The following is a 22,888-nucleotide window of genomic DNA, read 5'->3' as shown; positions in this document are numbered from 1 at the left end:
TCTCACCCATCTCATGGTGTGAACACTCAGTCAATACTTGTTGAGTGGATAAAATATTTTATACCTCAAATAATTTATGTGATTTCAAATATAATATTTAAAGGAGCAGACATCTAATTTTCTGGACTTCTACTTGGAAATATTTGATAAATAGACTGTTTTTTGGCACAAATTGCTTTTCCATTTCATCTTATACTGTGAGGTGATAGCATACACACAAGTCCTTAGATTCCTTACCTTTTATTTTATTTTTATTTTTTTAAAGTGAGAGGAGGTGAGATAGAGAGACAGACTCCCACATGTGCCCCGACTGGGATCCACCTGGCATCACCTGTCTGGGAATGATGTTCAAATCAACCGAGCTATCTTCAGCACCCAGGCTGACGCTCGGTTCCATTAAACCACTGGCTGCAGGAGGGGGAGAGGGAGAGAAGGGGAAGAGGATGGAGAAGAGAAGCAGATGTTCACATCTCATGTGTTCCCTGACCTGGTATTGAACCCAGAACGTCCGCACGCTGTGCTGATGCTCTGTCCACTGAGCCAGCCAGCCAGGGTTAAGATTCCTTCCTCTGCCCTACATTGCTACCCCTGGAGCTAACTAAGTTAAACTTGCTGGTTCTTCTGGAAGGCACTGTGTGTGCCTGGCACCAACTGGATTACAAGCCTCTGTCTCCACAGATGCCTTCCCAGCACCTGTGACCATGCTGTGTCCGTATTGCCTTTAGCCCTGGGAGCACAGGACACATGTCTGTGATCTGCCCTAATAACAAGGTTGGAGGCCAGCCAAACTAGCAACGGAGTCAAGTCTGTTTACTTTGTGATAACTTAAAAACAAAAAGAGTATACCCCTCCTCAAAAAAGTAAAAAAAAAAAAAATACAATGCCTGTCTATTGTTCTCAGGAGTGATGATCATGTTACCATTTTTCAGAGTTTAGTTTGTGAGAGTTGTTGAATGGATAGTGTAACAACTCATCTTTATTAACAACATAGTGTTCCTATCCTTGGCTCCAAAGTGAGACCTATGGGCCTGACAATTACAGTTGAAATATTACATTCTGTTGTCTGCCCTGTTTATCAACTGGCAACATATATTTTACACCAAATATGACAATTCTTCTACATTTGTATTTTCATTTTTTAATGTATATTTTGCTATTTAAAACACATTTTTATTACCAAAATCTGCTTTTTAAAAATGAATAAGATCAAATTTACTATCCAGGTCAAGTAACTAGCTGCTGCCAAGTGCATGGTAAGATGAAATTTACAGATGAGGGCTGGCTGGCTCCTTTCTGAAGTGGCTAGTTTGGTAAAGCTCTGCTGAACTGGGAGCTGCATCTTTGGATTGAGTATTGCATAAATTCTTGTTACACGGCACTGCATGGAATTATCACAGTCTAGGCATTGGTGTTGAACACAGCAGACCATAAAATTCCATTTCGTTTCTGTTACATAAACATAAGATCACAAATAGTGTGATTATTTTTGGCAGCCTTGGGCATCTTAGCTAGAAGGAACGTGTTGGAAAATATGAATACGTAAATGTATTATGAGTTTCTCAGCATGAACTGACCAAGTGCCTTTGGCATACTACCCTTTAAAAGGATCAAATATAAAAACATCTCATTCTGTCATTTGCTGAGTTCTTACCATGTACAAGACACTGTTTTCATGGCTTCATTTGCCTTATCACAGCCAATCTTCTACACTGTAGGGTCTTCAAGTTTTATTTTACAACTGAGGGATGGTGGGCCGAGACCAAGACTTGGCACAAATGCATAGAAAGAGAAGGAGGTGGGATTTGAACCCATATCCTTTGATCCTAAAACAGAAGCACCACCACCACCACCACAGAGATCTTGATCCCATAATGAGAAACAACTCACCATCTCTCCGCCTCCTTGATCTTTGTTGGCATTCCCTTGCAGATTTTCAGAGGTCACATGCTATGGTCTCTTCTTTGTCTCATATCTCCCACTGGCAGGCCATTCCACAGAGGCACATCCTACTAAGATTAGCGCTAGAAGAAACCAGTGAATCCTTCCACTTACTGCATTAGGCTAAAGAAGCTCAATTCCAAAATGGTTATGTTTATTATTTAGATTGGGAACTGCCGATTGAAAACATTTGTGGACCCCCCACCTCCCATGTAGACAGAGACAGACAGACAGAAGGGAGAGAGATGAGAAGTATGAATTAGTAATTATGGCACCTTAGTTGTTTGTTGATTGCTTTCTATATGTGTCTTGACCGGGGGCTCTAGCCAAGCCAGTGACCCCTTGCTCAAGCTGGTGAGCCCGTGTTCAAACAGGCAACCTTAGGGTTTTGAACCTGGGTCCTCAGCATCCTAGGTCGACACTCCACTGTGCCACCACCTGGTCAGGCACGAAACCTTTAGGGTTGAGAATTTGTGGTCAGACATGCAAAACTGTTTGAGAAAAACATTATTTATTTATTTATTTCCAAAAGTCAATATCTGTAGTAAACCAGCCAGGTTATGGATATGTCAAACATATTCACAGGATATGGTATGCTTTTTGTGTACCTTTACCACTCTGTACCACAGAGAAAGAAGCTGCAGTCAAGGGTTTGGAGATGAAAGGTCATGCTCTCTTTCACTTCAAGTTAAGAATGTACGACAACGAAATTTTAAAAACTTTGTGGCCAATCAGAGTGTTACTGGGTTATGAGCTGGTGACCTCTGCAGTTAACAGTGTTAGTCTATTAGGGCAGAGGCCTGGTTGTTCTTTTTGTTTTGTTTTATATTGTTTTTGCTCGTCTTTGCCCTCAATAATTGTACATGGTACTGTGTAGGCACTCATTAAATAGGTTTTGCTAAATTGTAAACATTAGTTTGATCATCTGTAAAATGGTCATGATAAAACTTCACAGGTCAGGTTTTTTCAGGGATAAATTGAGATGTTCAAAGTACACTTTTCTTATAGTGTCTGGTGAAGGGTAAGTGATAACTGAAATTTTTGCTGATACCATTTTTTAATCACTGGTGAATTAATCCCTACCCTGTCACTCCTTGCTTATTTGGTAGCAATAAACTTTTGAAAATGGTCTCCTAAGGTCTTTTCATATTGGCAGTGATTACTGACTCTTATCTTTTGCTGTTCCTTTTTTTATAAATTTGATAAAGTTTTTCCAATTACAGTTTACATTCAATATTACTTTGCATTGGTTTCAGGTGCACAACATAGTGGCCGGAGGATCACACATCTTACTAAGTGTTGCTGTCAATATTTCCATTACCCGCTGCACCATACGTAGTTATTATAATATTAGTGACTACATTTCCTGTGCGATACTTTGCATCCCCTTGAATGTTTTATAAGCAGCAGTCTGTACTTCTCAATCCCTTCATTTTCTCACCCAGTCCCTGAACCCCTCTCCTCTCTGGCAACTATCAGTCTGTTCTTTGTATCTGTGGATCTGGTTTTTTTGTTTGTTTCTTTATATTGTTCTTTAGATTTTACATATAATGAAATCTTATAATAATTGACTTTCTCTGACTAAATTATTTCACTGAATATAATACCTTCTTGATTCATACATGCTATTTCAAATGGTAAGATTCTTTTTTATGGCTGAGTAATATTCCATTGTATGTTTATATAACACAGATTTTTTTTTTTCTTTCTTTCCTTTTTCTCTCTGTATTCTTCTGAAGCTGGAAACGGGGAGAGACAGCCAGACAGACTCCCGCACGTGCCCGACCTGGATCCACCCGGCACGCCCACCAGGGGCGACGCTCCGCCCACCAGGGGGCGACGCTCTGCCCACCAGGGGGGACGCTCTGCCCACCGGGGGGCGATGCTCTGCCCCTCCAGGGCGTAGCTCCGCCGCGACCAGAGCCACTCCAGCGCCCGGGGCAGAGGCCAAGGAGCCATCCCCAGCGCCTGGGCCATCCCCTCTCCAATGGAGCCCCGGCTGCGGGAGGGGAAGAGAGAGACAGATAGGAAGGAGGGGGGAGTGGAGAAGCAAATGGGCGCCTCTCCCATGCGCCCTGGCCGGGAATCGAACCCAGGTCCCCCGCAAGCCAGGCCGATGCTCCACCGCTGAGCCAACCTGCCAGGGCCTATATAACACAGCTTTTTATCCACTCCTGTATTTATGGGCACCTGGGTTTCTGCCATAGCTTGCCTATTATAAATAGTGCTGCAATGAATATTGGTGTGAATATATTATTTTGAATTAGTGTTTTGGGTTTCTTCAGATACACACCCAGAAGTGGAATGAGTTGGTCATAGGCAGGCAGCTCCATTTTTATTTATTTTTTTCTATTAGGTTCTTTTTCTTTTTAATGTGGAAATTTTGTTTTTTATTTATTTACTTATTTATTTTTATAGACAGAGAGAGAGTCAGAGAGAGTGATAGATAGGGACAGACAGACAGGAACAGAGAGAGATGAGAAGCATCAATCATCAGTTTTTTGTTGCGACACCTTAGTTGTTCATTGATTGCTTTCTCACATGTGCCTTGACCGTGGGCCTCCAGCAGACCAAGTAACCCCTTACTTGAGCCAGCGACCTTGGGTCCAAGCTGGTGAGCTTTGCTCAAACTGGATGAGCCCATGCTCAAGCTGGTGATCTCGAGGTCTTGAACCTGAGTCCTCCGCATCCCAGTCCAACGCTCTATCCACTGCGCCACTGCCTGGTCAGGCCATTTTTAATTTTTGAAGACTTTCTATATTGTTTTCCACAGTGGCTTCACCAATCTGCATTCCTACCAGCAGTGCATGATGGTTGCCATTCTGACAGGTGTGAGGTGATTGTGGTAAAAGTGGACATCGCTTTCTTGTTCCTGATCTTAAGGGAGGGTGGGTCTATTGCATTCCCCCCAGGTTGATGCTATATGGGGGAGTGCTTCAGGCAAGATAGGTGGTTGCCTGACCTGTGGTGGTGCAGTGGATAAAGCGTTGACCTGGAACACTGAGGTCACTGGCTCAAAACCCTGGGCTTGCCTGGTCAAGGCACATATGGGAGTTGATGCTTCCTGCTCCTCCCCCTTCTCTCTCTCTCTCTCTCTCCTCTCTAAAAATGAATAAATAAAATCTTAAAAAAAAAGGAAAGATGGCATCTGCTGTAGGGGGGAGACATTTCGTGCAGGGATCCTGTCAACTGTTCGTTCTGCTCTTTTTTTTTTGGCATTACAAACCTTAGTTTGTCCTCATACGACTCTAGTCTGCTCAACCCTGCCTTCATCAGACCTTAGGGCGACTGGCTAGGAAGGAGGTTTTATGTGCTGGCCCTTTAAGAATGTAAGGTATTGTTCCCCGCCGAGAAGGAAGGAACAGGGCTCAGAGCCACCAAGTGTGGAATAGCAATGGCTTTATTCAGTACAGAGTGCACATCCTGCCCGGCAAGGTTCCCTGGCCCCGAAGGTAAGATGGAGGCCAGGGAAGTTGCACAGATTAAACCGCGTGGGAGATATTTAAAGGGGTCCCTCTAGGGAAGTCGAGCTAACATGACGTGGTGAAATCCCACTGGCTGGCAGACAGTTGCTTTTTTCCAAACGGTTCCTGTGAAGTCTCTTTTGGCACGCTTGGTTGTGGGTGGTCCTAGCCAAAGTTCGTGGGTCTGAGTTCCCCACATGACCATCCCCCATTATCCACCGACCTTACATTCTGACCTTTTGTGTTAAATAGAGAAAGGGTGCCGTTTATTCGTCTGGCTACTTCCCGCTGAATAGAGGCGTCGTGGGGAGGGGGAGATCGGAAGGTGGTGGCTTTGAGGGGTGTCAGGAGGAACATCTGTGTGGCCGTGACTGGAGAAACTTCACAGATGCAGTCCTGTAAGGATTTTAAAAAGAGAGGAGTAATGGGGGGATTTGCAGGGTCCAGCCTTTTGGTGAGCTGGAGATGGATGGAGTCCAGTGGTTCCGACTGCCAGTGGTCCTGTAAGGGGCAAGCTTGAGGCAGAACTGCATGTCAGGAGTGGTGTAAAAGGGGAAAGAAAGGGGTCCCATCCATCCCCATAACCGAGACCTGTGAGGGAACTAGAGGTCTAGAGTGTGATGGCAAAACAAAAGGTAGCCCCTGTGTCCACAAGAAATGAGATGGACTTGTTGCAGCATACCCTGGGTTCTTCGAGTCCAGGCCATGTCCTAGGAGTTTGAGCAATGCACCCACCTGGCTGGATTGGTCTTCCCATTTGGGTGGCTTGTACTCCACGTAGAGGCGCTGAGGAAAAAACTGTTGCCCAAAGGGGCAATTACTCCACCAGTGACTGGGCTGCTTGCAGTCAGGACAGGGTTCAGTGGGCAGCCGCCGGCAGGCGCCCTGCTGGGACCAATGATCCTGCTTGCCACACTTAAAGCAAGCTTCTGGTGGCTCTGCTGGTCTCAGGGTTGCCACAAGAGTCGGGGTTTGGAGTGTTACCTTCTGCTGCATGTGGGCCTGGCGAACAGCCTTGGCTTGTTTCTACTAGTTGGGACCATTAAAAACTTTAAATGCCGTGTTCACAGGTCCTGGATAGGGGTTTGGGGGTTGGGAATAAGAGGAGGGGAGCTCGTGGGGAGCACAGCATCCAGATCCCGCAGGAGACACTGGAACCAAAGGAAGGACAGGACCAAAATTTCCTTCAAGAAAATTGGGGTTGGACATCCTGAAAACCGGTGTAAGAGCCAATGCCAGGCTGAGAATGGCCTGATGGAGGAGGGGTTAAAGAACACAAGGGAGAAGGGAAAGGCCCCTGGCCAGCAGGGGAGGAGAAAGAGATGGTAGTGGTGAATAAGAAACAGGTTTTTGAGAAGGGAGGGGAGGGGGCTCTCAGAAGGAAGAGACCCGAGCACAAAAGAGGTCTGCAGAGGGAGCAGAGAAAAGTCCCGAGAGAGGGATGCCCCCGGGGGTCAGACAGGAGGGAGAGAGAGTTGGGAGTCCGCAGAGAAGGAAAGATCAGGAGTGGAGGTTTTAGGTGAGGTTTCTCTGGCCAGAAACTTTTTCTGGCCTGTGTGGTGTGGAACAGGCGGCACAGAGATTAAGGACAGGTGCGCAAATAATTAGAAGCTATATATGTAAGAGATCTCCAATCAGTTCCCAGCTTTTTTTGGTGATAGTTAAATTGGTGAGGGTGTTAACACCGAGAGTTCGTTCAGGAGGCTAATTCAGTGGGTTCTGTGGCCTGGCCACAGCGGAGAAGAAGAACAGTTTCTTCTTCTTTAGGGAGGGAGATTCCTGTGCCCCCACAGCCGCCCTCAGTCCTCAGAGTGGTCAGATTTGAGTATTAGCATCCTAAAAACTCAAGGTCTGGCCACAGACGGAAAAGGTAAAGTGGATGTGCTCCGGACGTCTCCAAAGCACACGCTCACTCGGATGGAAAAGTCTTCCCTGACGTAGCTACGGTTTTGGACAGGGAATCTTGGAGGAAAGAACTGAGAGGAAGGCAGAGGCAGGGGACTTACTGCACTGTGCGCCTAAGTGGGTGGAAGGTCAGAGATCCTGGTTCTTTCTCCTGGTTCTTTCTCGGAGGGGATGAGGAAGAGAAGCAGTCCTTGCAGACTTCTACTCCTCCTGGGTTTTCGACACCAAAAAGTAAGGTATTTTTCCCTGCCGAGAAGGAAGGAAGAGGGCTCGGAGCCACCAAGTGTGGAATAGCAATGGCTTTCTTGAGTACAGAGTGCTCATCCCGCCCGGCAAGGTTCCCTGTCCCCGAGATAAGATGGAGGCCAGGGAAGTTGCCTGGATTAAACCACATGGGAGATATTTAAAGGGGTCCCTCTAGGGAAGTCGAGCTAACATGACGTGGTGAAATCCCACTGGCTGGTAGACGGTCGCTTTTTTCCAAATAGTTCCTGTGAAGCCTCTTTTGGCGCGCTTGGTTGTGGGGGGTCCTAGCCAAAGTTTGCGGGTCTGAGTTCCCCACGTGACCATCCCCCATTATCCACCAACCTTACAAAGAAAGCACTTGTTTCGCTAGCAGACTAGTGGTTCTCCCCTGCACACAGAATTTCCACTGATTGTTACACCCAGATATTGATGGGCATCTTCTCTTGGCTTTGCTCCTCTGGGCTGAGGAGTCTCACACAGGTCTGAGATTCTGTGCTTCTCATGGGGAACCTTTGCAGCTGAGAAATCCTTCTGGGCTCTCAGCTGCAGCCCGTGGGAGAGGGCTCAGCCTGTTCGCCGTTCTGCCCTTCCTACCAGTCTGGATGTGGCCTTTTCTATCAATCCTTAGTTATAGGATTTCTGTATCTAGTCTTCAGTTGGTTATTTAGGTTGACTGTTCTATAATCTCGCTGTGATTCCATCTGGTGGCAGTGAGTGCAGCACCCCCTACCCCAGTGCTGTCTATGATCTGGCTGTGATTCCATCTCTGTCCTGGGTGGCAGTGAGTGCAGCACCCCCTACTCCAGTGCTGTCTATGATCTCACTGTGATTCCATCTCTGTCCTGGGTGGCAGTGAGTGCAGCACCCCCTACTCCAGTGCTGTCTATGATCTCACTGTGATTCCATCTCTGTCCTGGGTGGCAGTGAGTGCAGCACCCCCTACTCCAGTGCTGTCTATGATCTCGCTGTGATTCCATCTCTGTCCTGGGTGGCAGTGAGTGCAGCACCCCCTACTCCAGTGCTGTCTATGATCTCGCTGTGATTCCATCTCTGTCCTGGGTGGCAGTGAGTGCAGCCCCCCCTACTCCAGTGCTGTCTATGATCTCACTGTGATTCCATCTCTGTCCTGGGTGGCAGTGAGTGCAGCACCCCCTGCCCCAGTGCTGTCTATGATCTCACTGTGATTCCATCTCTGTCCTGGGTGGCAGTGAGTGCAGCACCCCCTACCCCAGTGCTGTCTATGATCTCACTGTGATTCCATCTCTGTCCTGGGTGGCAGTGAGTGCAGCACCCCCTACCCCAGTGCTGTCTATGATCTCACTGTGATTCCATCTCTGTCCTGGGTGGCAGTGAGTGCAGCACCCCCTACTCCAGTGCTGTCTATGATCTCACTGTGATTCCATCTCTGTCCTGGGTGGCAGTGAGTGCAGCACCCCCTACTCCAGTGCTGTCTATGATCTCACTGTGATTCCATCTCTGTCCTGGGTGGCAGTGAGTGCAGCCCCCCCCTACTCCAGTGCTGTCTATGATCTCACTGTGATTCCATCTCTGTCCTGGGTGGCAGTGAGTGCAGCACCCCCTACTCCAGTGCTGTCTATGATCTCACTGTGATTCCATCTCTGTCCTGGGTGGCAGTGAGTGCAGCACCCCCTACTCCAGTGCTGTCTATGATCTCGCTGTGATTCCATCTCTGTCCTGGGTGGCAATGAGTGCAGCACCCCCTACCCCAGTGCTGTCTATGATCTCACTGTGATTCCATCTCTGTCCTGGGTGGCAGTGAGTGCAGCACCCCCTACCCCAGTGCTGTCTATGATCTGGCTGTGATTCCATCTCTGTCCTGGGTGGCAGTGAGTGCAGCCCCCCCTACTCCAGTGCTGTCTATGATCTCACTGTGATTCCATCTCTGTCCTGGGTGGCAGTGAGTGCAGCACCCCCTGCCCCAGTGCTGTCTATAATCTCGCTGTGATTCCATCTGGTGGCAGTGAGTGCAGCACCCCCTGCCCCAGTGCTGTCTATGATCTCACTGTGATTCCATCTCTGTCCTGGGTGGCAGTGAGTGCAGCACCCCCCTACCCCAGTGCTGTCTATGATCTCGCTGTGATTCCATCTCTGTCCTGGGTGGCAGTGAGTGCAGCACCCCCTACCCCAGTGCTGTCTATGATCTCACTGTGATTCCATCTCTGTCCTGGGTGGCAGTGAGTGCAGCACCCCCTACCCCAGTGCTGTCTATGATCTCACTGTGATTCCATCTCTGTCCTGGGTGGCAGTGAGTGCAGCCCCCCTACCCCAGTGCTGTCTATGATCTCACTGTGATTCCATTTCTGTCCTGGGTGGCAGTGAGTGCAGCACCCCCTACCCCAGTGCTGTCTATGATCTCGCTGTGATTCCATCTCTGTCCTGGGTGGCAGTGAGTGCAGCCCCCCTACCCCAGTGCTGTCTATGATCTCACTGTGATTCCATCTCTGTCCTGGGTGGCAGTGAGTGCAGCACCCCCTACTCCAGTGCTGTCTATGATCTCACTGTGATTCCATCTCTGTCCTGGGTGGCAGTGAGTGCAGCACCCCCTACCCCAGTGCTGTCTATGATCTCACTGTGATTCCATCTCTGTCCTGGGTGGCAGTGAGTGCAGCACCCCCTGCCCCAGTGCTGTCTATGATCTCACTGTGATTCCATCTCTGTCCTGGGTGGCAGTGAGTGCAGCACCCCCTACTCCAGTGCTGTCTATGATCTCACTGTGATTCCATCTCTGTCCTGGGTGGCAGTGAGTGCAGCACCCCCTACCCCAGTGCTGTCTATGATCTCACTGTGATTCCATCTCTGTCCTGGGTGGCAGTGAGTGCAGCACCCCCTACCCCAGTGCTGTCTATGATCTCACTGTGATTCCATCTCTGTCCTGGGTGGCAGTGAGTGCAGCCCCCCTACCCCAGTGCTGTCTATGATCTCGCTGTGATTCCATCTCTGTCCTGGGTGGCAGTGAGTGCAGCACCCCCTACTCCAGTGCTGTCTATGATCTCGCTGTGATTCCATCTCTGTCCTGGGTGGCAGTGAGTGCAGCACCCCCTACCCCAGTGCTGTCTATGATCTCACTGTGATTCCATCTCTGTCCTGGGTGGCAGTGAGTGCAGCACCCCCTACTCCAGTGCTGTCTATGATCTCGCTGTGATTCCATCTGGTGGCAGTGAGTGCAGCATCCCCTACTCCAGTGCTGTCTATGATCTGGCTGTGATTCCATCTCTGTCCTGGGTTGCAGTGAGTGCAGCACCCCCTACTCCAGTGCTGTCTATGATCTCACTGTGATTCCATCTCTGTCCTGGGTGGCAGTGAGTGCAGCCCCCCTACTCCAGTGCTGTCTATGATCTCGCTGTGATTCCATCTCTGTCCTGGGTGGCAGTGAGTGCAGCACCCCCTACTCCAGTGCTGTCTATGATCTGGCTGTGATTCCATCTCTGTCCTGGGTTGCAGTGAGTGCAGCACCCCCTACTCCAGTGCTGTCTATGATCTCACTGTGATTCCATCTCTGTCCTGGGTGGCAGTGAGTGCAGCCCCCCCTACTCCAGTGCTGTCTATGATCTCGCTGTGATTCCATCTCTGTCCTGGGTGGCAGTGAGTGCAGCACCCCCTACTCCAGTGCTGTCTATGATCTGGCTGTGATTCCATCTCTGTCCTGGGTTGCAGTGAGTGCAGCACCCCCTACTCCAGTGCTGTCTATGATCTCACTGTGATTCCATCTCTGTCCTGGGTGGCAGTGAGTGCAGCACCCCCTACTCCAGTGCTGTCTATGATCTCACTGTGATTCCATCTCTGTCCTGGGTGGCAGTGAGTGCAGCACCCCCTGCCCCAGTGCTGTCTATGATCTCACTGTGATTCCATCTCTGTCCTGGGTGGCAGTGAGTGCAGCACCCCCTACTCCAGTGCTGTCTATGATCTCACTGTGATTCCATCTCTGTCCTGGGTGGCAGTGAGTGCAGCACCCCCTACTCCAGTGCTGTCTATGATCTCGCTGTGATTCCATCTCTGTCCTGGGTGGCAGTGAGTGCAGCCCCCCCTACTCCAGTGCTGTCTATGATCTCACTGTGATTCCATCTCTGTCCTGGGTGGCAGTGAGTGCAGCACCCCCTACCCCAGTGCTGTCTATGATCTCACTGTGATTCCATCTCTGTCCTGGGTGGCAGTGAGTGCAGCATCCCCTACCCCAGTGCTGTCTATGATCTCACTGTGATTCCATCTCTGTCCTGGGTGGCAGTGAGTGCAGCACCCCCTACTCCAGTGCTGTCTATGATCTCACTGTGATTCCATCTCTGTCCTGGGTGGCAGTGAGTGCAGCACCCCCTACTCCAGTGCTGTCTATGATCTCACTGTGATTCCATCTCTGTCCTGGGTGGCAGTGAGTGCAGCACCCCCTACCCCAGTGCTGTCTATGATCTCGCTGTGATTCCATCTCTGTCCTGGGTGGCAGTGAGTGCAGCACCCCCTACTCCAGTGCTGTCTATGATCTCACTGTGATTCCATCTCTGTCCTGGGTGGCAGTGAGTGCAGCCCCTCTACCCCAGTGCTGTCTATGATCTCACTGTGATTCCATCTCTGTCCTGGGTGGCAGTGAGTGAGCCCCCCTACCCCAGTGCTGTCTATGATCTGGCTGTGATTCCATCTCTGTCCTGGGTGGCAGTGAGTGCAGCACCCCCTACTCCAGTGCTGTCTATGATCTCGCTGTGATTCCATCTCTGTCCTGGGTGGCAGTGAGTGCAGCACCCCCTACTCCAGTGCTGTCTATGATCTCGCTGTGATTCCATCTCTGTCCTGGGTGGCAGTGAGTGCAGCACCCCCTACTCCAGTGCTGTCTTAGATCTCGTGCTGTTGCTGTTTTCATCCCATTGTTTGTCTATATTTTTGAGAGTGCTTTTCAGACTGTATCTCACCAGTAGCAAAGAGGTAATCTAATAGATTTCACCCTTGTCTCCTCATTGATACCAATCTTTTCTTTATTTGGCATTTTATCAAGCATCTAATCCATTGATCAGCCAGTTTGACAATAGTCTCCACTGTGGAAATTCAACCCATTAGCTCTCTGTGCCCTCAAGCCCAGGAAAGCAGATTTCCTCTCTGTAAGGGAGCCACACATGGATCAGGCTGGGGGTCTGGCGCTCACTCACTCCCACACCTGTGTTTTTGTGCCTGAATGTTTTACGGACTCAAAGATGCAGTTATAAGTTGTCTTGCTATGTGAGAAAATTAATTTTTTCTACTGTGAGTTTTGATTCTTAGTGGTAGGTGTTTTTGTTCTCAGTGTATCCAAGTTGTATATCCTAGAGTAAAAAGAAAATGCTTGTTAGTCTTATTAACAGCTCTCATCACATTAAGTTCTGTGTGTGCGCACGCACCCGTGTATATTATATATGAATTAGAATTTGAATCACTGACATTGCATATTCTGATGAATGTCAGAATGCCTCTGGAGATGCCAGCTTAAGTAATCTACAAAGTGCATTATATTCTTGTATTTTCTCTGAGACTGGATTTTCTAATACTGATCTGCCATTCACAAATCAAAGAACTTTTGTAAGCATGTGTATTTGGAATCCTGTTCATCTGCTATAACAGTAGCTCAAGTAATAGTGGCTTAAATAATCTGGTGATTCTCATTCTTATGCAATAGTCTGCACCCAGGCAGTTTAGTGCCTGTGGAGGGGCAGTATGCAGAGCCAGGCTCCTTCTGTCTTGTTACTCACCACCCAAAGCACTCTGATGATCTCCGATGAGAACTCTAGCTCCTGCCATAAAAGCTGCTCTGTGAGCACCTGGAAGATGTCAAGCGGAAGTTGAGGCTATGTCCCATTCCCTTTGAAAACAAGTATCTTGACTATACATGCTGATATTGATCAGAATTTACTCACACATGCACATGTAGATGCAAGGGAATCTGGCAAACGTCAGCTGGGTGGCCACTGGCCCAGGTAAAACTTAGTGATTCTACTTTTTTTTTTGTCAATTGAGTTGAGATAGGCTGTAATCTCACCATGAGGAGTCTGTTTGTTGGTTTTTGTTTTTGTGTGTGTGTGTGTGTGTGTGTTTTTGAGTGCTCAGATACCGTGGCTGGCAAATCAGTGAAAAAAATGGAGCCCATCTAATCTTTGCAACTTTCTGAGTTCCATGCTCATCCCTTTCATCTCCCTCTCATGGCTTTTCTTTGTATTCGGGGTATACAGAACAACCCATTTCCCAGCCCAAGGACTGGGCCTTTATTACTTTGAAGACAGTTTCCAACTGCATCTTCCTACCTTCCACCACCAGGCCCAGCACCCAAAATCTTTTAACTATTGTACATTTTCATATGTTCATGTTTTTCCTCATACTTGCTTCACCGCCAGGCACATTCTGGTTTTGCTCATTTTCCTTTTTATAGTGTGATCTACATAATGGAGCATAGCTTCTCAGTTTTGCACGTAACAGATGGACAGGAAGTATTCTGCTTTGTGAGCTTTTTGGGGCACCCTGTCTCCTCCAACCTCTCCATTGCATCTTCTTTTCTGTTTGACACAAAGTGGCACAGATATGCACAAGCACACGTACCCATCCCCTGCTGCCCCACCAGAAATAGACAATAAATTAAGTAAGGAGTGAACTTTCCTGACCCTTCTCTACAAACTACAGAGTCCAGGCACATTGAGTAGCTGAGTCAGTGGTGCATTTTGCACTACTCGTAGTGTGATAGCACTAATGTAGGGGTCCTTTCTGACCACCGGGTTCAGAGCTGATGTTGTCTAGTTTTTGCCTGCCTTCATTCTCAGATGCCCTTACCCTTTTTTAAAAAAATTTATTTATTTTTACAGAGACAGAGAGAGAGTCAGACAGAAACGGAGAGAGATGAGAAACATCAATCATCAGTTTTTCCTTGTGACACATTAGTTGTTCATTGATTGCTTTCTCATATGTGCCTTGACCGTGGGCCTTCAGCAGACCGAGCAACCCCTTGCTCGAGCCAGTGACCTTGGGTCCAAGCTGGTGAGCTTTGCTCAAACCAGATGAGCCTGTGCTCAAGCTGGCGACCTCGGGGTCTTGAACCTGGGTCCTCTGCATCCCAGTCTGACGCTCTATCCACTGCACCACCGCCTGGTCAGGCTGCCCTTACCCTTTGTAATGTCTTTTTCTCTACACATGTACAAGGTGTCTCTAATCTAAAGAGATGCTGATTACATTAAGTATGTATATCAAAATTATATTAATATTATCCACCCTTGCCTTACCCTTGTTCTGACCTGGATAGCGTTCTCTAAGTACTGTACTTAATTTAGAATATTTAATAACCCTTTGCGTACCAATGTTTTTGAGTCTTGGGGGTATATACCCAGCAAAGGGATTGTTGAGTCATATGGTAGTTCTATTCTCAATTGTTTGAGGAACCACCATACTTTCTTCCATAGTGGTTGTACTACTTTACATTCCCAAGAGTGAATAAAGGTTCCATTCTCTCCACAGCCTCTCCAACACTTGTTATTACCTGTCTTGTTGATAATAGCTAATCTTACAGGTGTGAGGTGGTATCTCATTGTAGGTTTGATTTGCATTTCTCTAATAGCTTGTGAAGATGAGCATCTTTTCATATATCTGTTGGCCATTTGTATTTCTTCCTGGGAGAAGTGTCTGTTGATGTCCTCTTACCATTTTTTTATTGGATTGTTTGCTTGTTTGTTAAAATAAGTAAATCAGAAAAAACTAAGAACTGTATGATTCCATACATAGGTGGAACACAAAATTGAGACTCAGGAATATGGACAAGAGTGTGGTGGTTGTGGGGGGAGGAGAGGGAGGGGGTGGGGAGAGGAAAGGGGCACAAAGAAAACCAGATAGAAGGTGATGGAAGATTTGACTTTGGGTGATGGGTATGCAACCTAATCAAATGTCAAAATGACTTGGAGATGTTTTCTCTGAATCTATGTACCCTAATTGATCAATGTCACCCCGTTAAAATTAACTGTCTAAATATCAATAAAAAACAATATTTAATAACCCTTTGGAGTAGGTACTATTTTTCATCTTCTTCAAGAAAATTGAGGTTAAGTGACACAAGTATCTTGCTCAATTTTCCTATTCAGAGATGAGAATCAGTACCAGAAAGCCTGAATCCAGGCCTAACTCTCTTGAGCAATCATTAAGCTCTACTGTATTCACTGTGATTTTGGAGCTCTGCTTTTACCAGGGAACCCCATGGCTTGCATCATCGTTTAGTGTCCATTAAATAAATGAGTCATTACAAATGAAAGCCTGAAAATAGATACAGCATCCCCCTTCCCCACATGCACTTGGGAGCATGTGTATTCACACACACCCGATCAGAACAGAACTGGGCCCTGTGTGCTGGAGGCACAGAGGAGGCCTAAGTGGAGAGCTGCAGGTTCAAAAGGCCTCATTTCCATTGCAGCTCTGTTGCTCAAATCATGCATTTTTGCTTATCTTATGTCACACTTGGATTCTGCTAACACAGTGAGGGTTCTGGGTTATGTCTCAGAGCCTTAAGTTCTGGAGGTGGGAGTTGTGTCTTACTCAGAGCTGACACGTGAACAAAATGATCAGAAGTGATAATAAGGAAGAAATCCCTTCTGTGGTTTTACTTTATAAAAAACAACTGCAAAAACGTCCCCTTCACAAAGCCATGTGAAGGAATACGATTTCTCTCTTAGAAGCCAAACTTGATCCTTGGAGGAATTCAGAAAAGTGAGATACACTTCCAAAGCTCTTCAGCCTCACAGGTAGCTGGCAGGTCAGTGGACAGGTCAGCTGAGGCTTTCTTTTAAAACAGTCCCAGGACAGGCTTTGAGCTAAACTAGTACCGTATTTCCCCATGTATAAGACACACCTAAATTCTGGGGTCCAAAATTTGTGGAAAAAAATGTATTACATAAAGTTATTGAACTCAAGTTTAATTCACCATAAAATTCATACAACTCCTCATCACTGTCAAAACTCCCATCCATTAGCTTGTCCTCATCTGTGTCTGATGATGAATCTCTGTCTTCATATACTGCCTCATCCTCAGTTCCATCTATGGCATTTGAAATGCCTCACTTCTACAACCACTGTAGAAGATGCACCTAGTTTTTAGACCCCGGATTTTTTGGGGAGGGGGAAGGTGTGTCTTATACGTGAGGAAATACGGTAACTTCTGTGAAGAAGGTGCATCATTGTCAGGTCGCTTCACTGAGAAATGGAATAAAGGAAAGCACTCAGGGCCTATTAGTTGCAAACTGCCTCTCCTGAAAGGGGTGAGTCTTGGAGGAGACCTCACCTGTGAGTGTCAAAAAGTAGAGGGATTGAGTCTGCCCAGCAGACGTGGCTTCCTTTCTAGTTCTTTTTCATAGAAAATTACCGGCCATTGAATTTTTACCCTGATCTTCTCACTGTTGAGCACTTGCCTTGAATCTTGAGGGAGCTGGTGCAAGGCTTGCTACCTTCTCATGTCCTGGCCGTGCTGATCCAGTCCCTGTAAACTAAACCAGATTCTGGCCCAAATCGTCTGTATATATTGGTTATTGGATCCAGGGTCTTAGAAACTATTTGAAAAACCCTTATCTCGTGGAGGATTTAAAACTGATCATATGTCCATTATTCTGAGTAAACACTTAAAAGTTCACAAGCAGCTTTGCCTCTGATGAGGCAGTTGAGGAAGTCCCCCTTTCTGAGTTCTCTACTGTCTTTTCTGAGGCCTGGAAACTTGGAAACATTTTCACAGCTTCTTACTTATTTTACAAGCAAGAAACATGTAGTCACAGTGATCACATTTTTAGATTGATAACAGGTGACAGCTAAAGGAGAGCATTGTACTCATCGAACTGCTGTCACTGTTGCCTACCACCATGCTCCAGTGTATTTATTAACATCTTTTGAGTTAAGTTTTAAGATTATCTATTAAGCATAATTTTTCACACTTTCTGACAGATTACTGGTGTTTCCAAGAAGCTTTTAAGCTGTAAATGAAAAGGAAGAACAATTCTTCATTTGATCTTGGGTTGGATTTTTCCCCCTTTCCTTTGAATTAAGGCAGAAAAGAATTTTGCCCAGGTCGCTTTTACTGGAATTTAAAACCAGGTACTACCTTTTCCTGCTGTTTGGATTTAGAGTTTCCCACTGTTCTAAGATTGTGTTTGAAGTTATCTGTCTTATCTTAGTAAAGGCTTTAAAAACTGATCTTTTTAATTACAGTTTATTTTTCTCTATAGTGAAAGAAATCCTAATGGTTCATTGTAACAAAGCTTCAGTACTTTTCTTTTTCCTGAATATTTTTTCCATCTTCCCTTTTCCAGTGTTTTTGTTTTTACTATTAATTTTTTTTTTTTGAGATTTGCTTGGATAACCACATGATATGGGTGGATATACTTTTTTTGTATGGCCATAAACTTTGAAAAATGGATTTTAAGAAAGTATTTGCATCATCTTATGCTGCAAATTAGAGACTTTCTGATCTGGAAAAAGACTTTTGGTATGCTTCATATATAATATATTTCCCTGGAGTTTTAGGTAAATTGAAATTTATTATGAATTAAATTCTATTTTAGATGTTCCTGAGGAATTTGTAAAAGCCAATAGAGAAAGAAAATTGACTTAGCATCAGCTCTCTATAATATAGTTATATTTTCCTAATAATCTTTCAGAAGTACCTGCTAATGAAAGCTGTTACCAGTTTTCATGTAGGGGTGTGGTCAAATGAAATATGTACTGTTGCTCTATACTCTATATAAATCTGACTTTAAAATGAAAAATAATAATTATTATAATTGTCCATTTTTTCTAGAAGAAATTAACAGATCTTCTCAAATGAGAATGATAGGTATTAGCATTGGTTAACATTTTTACCGTTCAATGTTCAGGGTCCCTGGTGTCTAGATTTTTGCTTTGGGTGTTAAATATTTTGTAAAAGGTTTTTAAATCTCATAGTCACCAATGCAAAGACAGCCCTTTTCCTATAAATGGAAACTAAATTCAGACATCAATAATAATTACTGGAAATGGCCTGCTCTGAAGTTGACTGTAAATGTTTAACTTCACTCATTATATGTAGAAATTTCCAAAGCTACTGGCAAAACCAAAAGTTGAATTAGCTGCAATATTCTCACTTCTGGCTTTGACAATTGTGTGGATACTGTGCAGACTAGAAGCTGGCAGTCCCATTTGCAGTGTGTTTGGAAGCATTTTTGTTGTTGTTATGAAGTAAGAGAACTTCTAAAAATAAAATGTTTACTGATCCAAAGCAGCTTTCTACTTTATGCACACTAGGACTGCAGATCTCGTTGCAATAACGACATAATGAGCCTAGAAGCAGACCTCAAACACACTCCTTTCCTAAAATGAGTTTACACAACAAAACGGAAAAAATACCTAAGAACCCATAAAATGTCATAAGTGATTGAACCTAAATAAAAAGCCAGTGCTTAATGAAATCTCAAAAGAAGGTACCTGGATGAGAATCTGTTGTCATAGCAAAATTTTAAACAAATATGGAGAAATTGAGTAAGATTTTCTAAGATTTTTTTTTTAGTTGTAAGCATGTAACAAAAGTAAAGTGCTGCATTTTTGGAGAAAGTGATCCATCTTTATTGCTGATATCATGGGCTTCTGTTTTTATTAATAGAACATGGAAAGTTTGAGAAGTGTGTTTAACTTGATTCTATTGCTATGATCCAAGGGTTCAGATAATGCTGACTTGCCACTTATGGAATCATAATTATCTCTTTTGGAAAGCCAAATAGAAAATTCTAGCTTGCCCTTTCATGAAGAGGAGGAGTTTCTGAACCTGGAACTACCTGTGTGTGCGGCTCCATGGGCTGCTTCCTGCAGCAGCAGAGGAGTGCTCATTATGGTGGAGGGAGAGAGAGCAGAAGAAAGTGCTAGAGACTTTTGAATTGAATGGAGTGAAGTCTGGACTGGATGCAGGTTTTGTCTTTAACACTATTTGTTTTTAACTTTATGGTATACTTCTCTTATTTGCGTAGCATCCTTGCCCACGGCCATGCTAGTTTTATTTGTATTGTTCCAACTTTTTGTACTTGTGCTGCCAAGTGAGTAGTTCACTGACTTGTTTTTAACATTGTTGTGTTAGATATTTCCTTTACACCTTCTTTAACTTTAAGAAAGAAAGGTCATTTTCTAGGAAAACATTGAGTAAATTATCACCCAGGCAACAGGTTGCTATGGCCACCAGTTGGAAAGGCCCTGCATGAATGAATGACATTTGATCCCTGCTGGACTTTAGAACTTAATCTCAAAACTCTAAGAATACTCTAAAAACAGTTCTGAGATTTTTTTTTTCAACTTCAGAATTGCTGCTTTCAGTTTTAATTGTTTCTTTATATGATTTGGCATATACTCATGTCATTGGTGATCATTTCCAGTAGGATTATACCTTTTACTCAGGCAGAGACCAACTTTTATGCTGGTTTTTTTTAGTTCTTTGGATACAATAGATGGTTATCACACTGCTCTCAAAAATTAGGGGATCAGGGAACATGCAGATACTCCAGTACTTTCAGCCTTTTGTATGAAATAAAAATGAAATAAAAGTTGGTTTTTCATCTCATTTGCATAATCAAACAACTTTGACCTATGTTTGCTTTTCTGATGTTCTTGTTTAATAAAAAAAATCAAATGCTTTTTTTTTTTTGTCACTTCATATTCATTTTGAAATCTCCCCTAATTTTTGTGAGCAGTATAGATGGTGGTCAGAGATGGGGTCTGGAGGGAGTAACTCTGTACATAAGCCAGGCAGATTGGCCTTCTGACTCCAACATCAGCTAATAGTTCTTCTTGGGCAATGAACATTCTTCGTGGACTAAATGGGAAGGAAAAGCTGTTTCTGACAAACTTGTTTGGATCAAAGATGACTCCAGGTACCATTGGCCTATTGTCACCTAACGTGTTTCATCTATGTGAAGGGCTTAGCTTAGTGCCTGAAATATATGACTCTCATCGTAATTCTCTACAAGGGCTTTTTCATGAGACTAAACAATCAGTTAAGAAGCCAATGATTTGTGATTTGGGGGTCATGAAATAAGCATTTTTGCTGAATCAACCCCCTTTTTTATTGCCACTTAGAGAATTTTTATAATTGGCCATCTTGGTGTATATGGTTTTAACCAGTTTATCTGACACTTTGTTGGTTTACTACATTTTGTTTTCAAAGAAATGTTTGACATACTATCTAACATGACAAAAATTAGCATAGCCAGGTTGGTGCTGTTCCCTTCATCTGGCTGTGTGCTCTCGCCATAGCTGTATTCGGCTCCTGTGCCTACTGCCTTCTGACTCGGAGACCAAATAGTAATTGATACTTGTCACCATACATGTGCTGTTTCTTTTCCAATAGGAGACCTAAGAAGTGAAATGCCTGATTTGTTGCTATAACTCTTAAACAAGGCAACACAGAAATTAGACCAAGATCATTAAGCATTTTCATTGACCCTATTACCTCATGGACTCTGGGCATTTTGAGTTTGCAGACTTCATTAGCACCGGTGCAGTCAGGCCCAGCATATACTTATTGTCCATTTTATGTTAAGTACCGTACAAGTTTTGTTCACATATTTTACTTAATTCTCCCAATCTGTCTTTGAGAAAAGTCATGATTATTATAATTTTTAAAGTTTTTTAAGAAATGAAGAAATTGAGGTTCAGAGAGGTTTGTGAATTAGCTTCAATTACACAGCTGTTAACTAGAAGAATTAGGTATTCCACACACGCTTGGGCAGGTCTTGACTACTTATATCTCTGCTACACCATAGAAACTGCCCCAAAGCTTGACAGGAATGTATGGTTGGTTTTCATATCTTGCAACATTTCAATGTTGAGAGTAATCAGGAAAGTCTCACTTCTCCATTAAACATTTTTTTGTAACTGTCCCTTTATAAATAAAATGTTATTTATTTATTGATTGATTGATTTGAGAGAGAAATACGGAGAGATGGGGGAGAGAGAGAGAGAAAGACAGAGAGAGGCATCAGTTTGTTGTTCCACGTAGTTGCTCCATTTGGTTATGCGCTCACTGATTGTTCCTTGTCCATGCTACAATGGGGGAGCGAACTCGTGACCTCGGTAGGCTGGGACGATGCTCTATCTACTTTGAGCCATCTAGCCATGACTGGAAAATATATAATTAAAAAAAAATAATAAAACCTATAGAAAGCTTTCTTCCTGAACATAAATTATGAGAGAAAGTAAAGATTGAAATATCCTTTAAGTAGACACTTCAGGCTCCTAGAATAGTGTTTACCAGTATTTATAATTAGAGCTTTGGGACCGGTATATACAAATTTTTGTCAGGTGACTGACAGCAGGTCTGTTTACCAGATGTACAAGGTTGACTTTGCAACATCTAGGCACCACATGCAAAAATATTCTCATGTGAAAAGCACATTGTTGTTCTGTGCCTTCTTTCTGAAAATGTTGATATATACATGCTAATAAAGATACATAAAATAGAATAGTTCTTACCTTAAAGGGTTACAATACCTGTGCGATTCTGAAGAACATAGAACAATTAGTAAATTTTAAGAAAGTATAGATTTCATCATGTCATTGATTTGCCATTGTCATCACCTTTCCATAAAATATTTTATTCTCTTGATGGGGTACCTCAAATCTTTCATGCCAGTCACATAGCAGGGCGCCCTGTAAAGAGCATGAGTGCAGTGAGAGGAGTTTGCTATCAGAGGACTGGGCAGAAGACGTTCAGCTGATGGGGTGGAGGTCATCCCCGGTCCCCAGTCTGGAGATAGAGCAAAGCAGACTCAAGGTTTCCAACGGCTGTTTCAAATCTGCAACTGTCTCTACACTTCCCGTGGTTCACTTACACTAAAAGTTACCTCATGTTTTTACATTTACTGTATGCAAAGTAACCATCTTTCATTAGTTGTATCAGGGTTTCTCAAGCTCAGCACTCTTATATCTTGTCCTGCACCCATTGTAGGAGGTTTGACACCATCCTTGACCTCTACCCACTAGATGCCAGGCGTATCACCTCCTAGTTGTGACGATCTCTGTAGACCTTGTACAGATGTCCTCTGGGGAGGAAAATCTCCCTGGGTTGGGAGCCACTGAATTTTACGATGCACAGTTTTTTCAGTATTAGTGTCCGTATAATTAGGATGCATCTTATAACTGTTTGCTTCCTGTAAATAGGATTGGATTCCTGATTCTTTCTGGTGTGTGGGTGGCATCGTTTATGGTAAATGACTACAAGGCTTCTGCCATTGGCACCATTTCCTCTCACTCTATTCTTAGAGCTCAGTCACGTGGCTGCAATGAGTCTTGAGACTACATTCAGGTGAGTTAAGTCCTTCTCAGTTTGATTT

General features: G+C 44.6%; 1 protein-coding gene and 1 pseudogene across 5 annotated transcripts in view; one reads left to right on the top strand and one right to left on the bottom strand.

Annotated features, from left to right (window-relative positions):
• PTPRG (protein tyrosine phosphatase receptor type G) overlaps positions 1-22,888 on the top strand; it is a 908,944-nt gene that overhangs the window by 480,511 nt on the left and 405,545 nt on the right. The gene's annotated exons all lie outside the window — the stretch shown is intronic.
• LOC136382679 (U6 spliceosomal RNA) lies at positions 19,503-19,602 on the bottom strand (annotated as a pseudogene).

The sequence above is a fragment of the Saccopteryx leptura genome, chromosome 10, assembly GCF_036850995.1.
Source record: "Saccopteryx leptura isolate mSacLep1 chromosome 10, mSacLep1_pri_phased_curated, whole genome shotgun sequence".
Taxonomy (NCBI): Eukaryota; Metazoa; Chordata; class Mammalia; order Chiroptera; family Emballonuridae; genus Saccopteryx; species Saccopteryx leptura.
The sequence above is the reverse complement of the archived record's forward strand: the minus strand, read 5'-3'. Positions and strand labels throughout refer to the sequence as shown.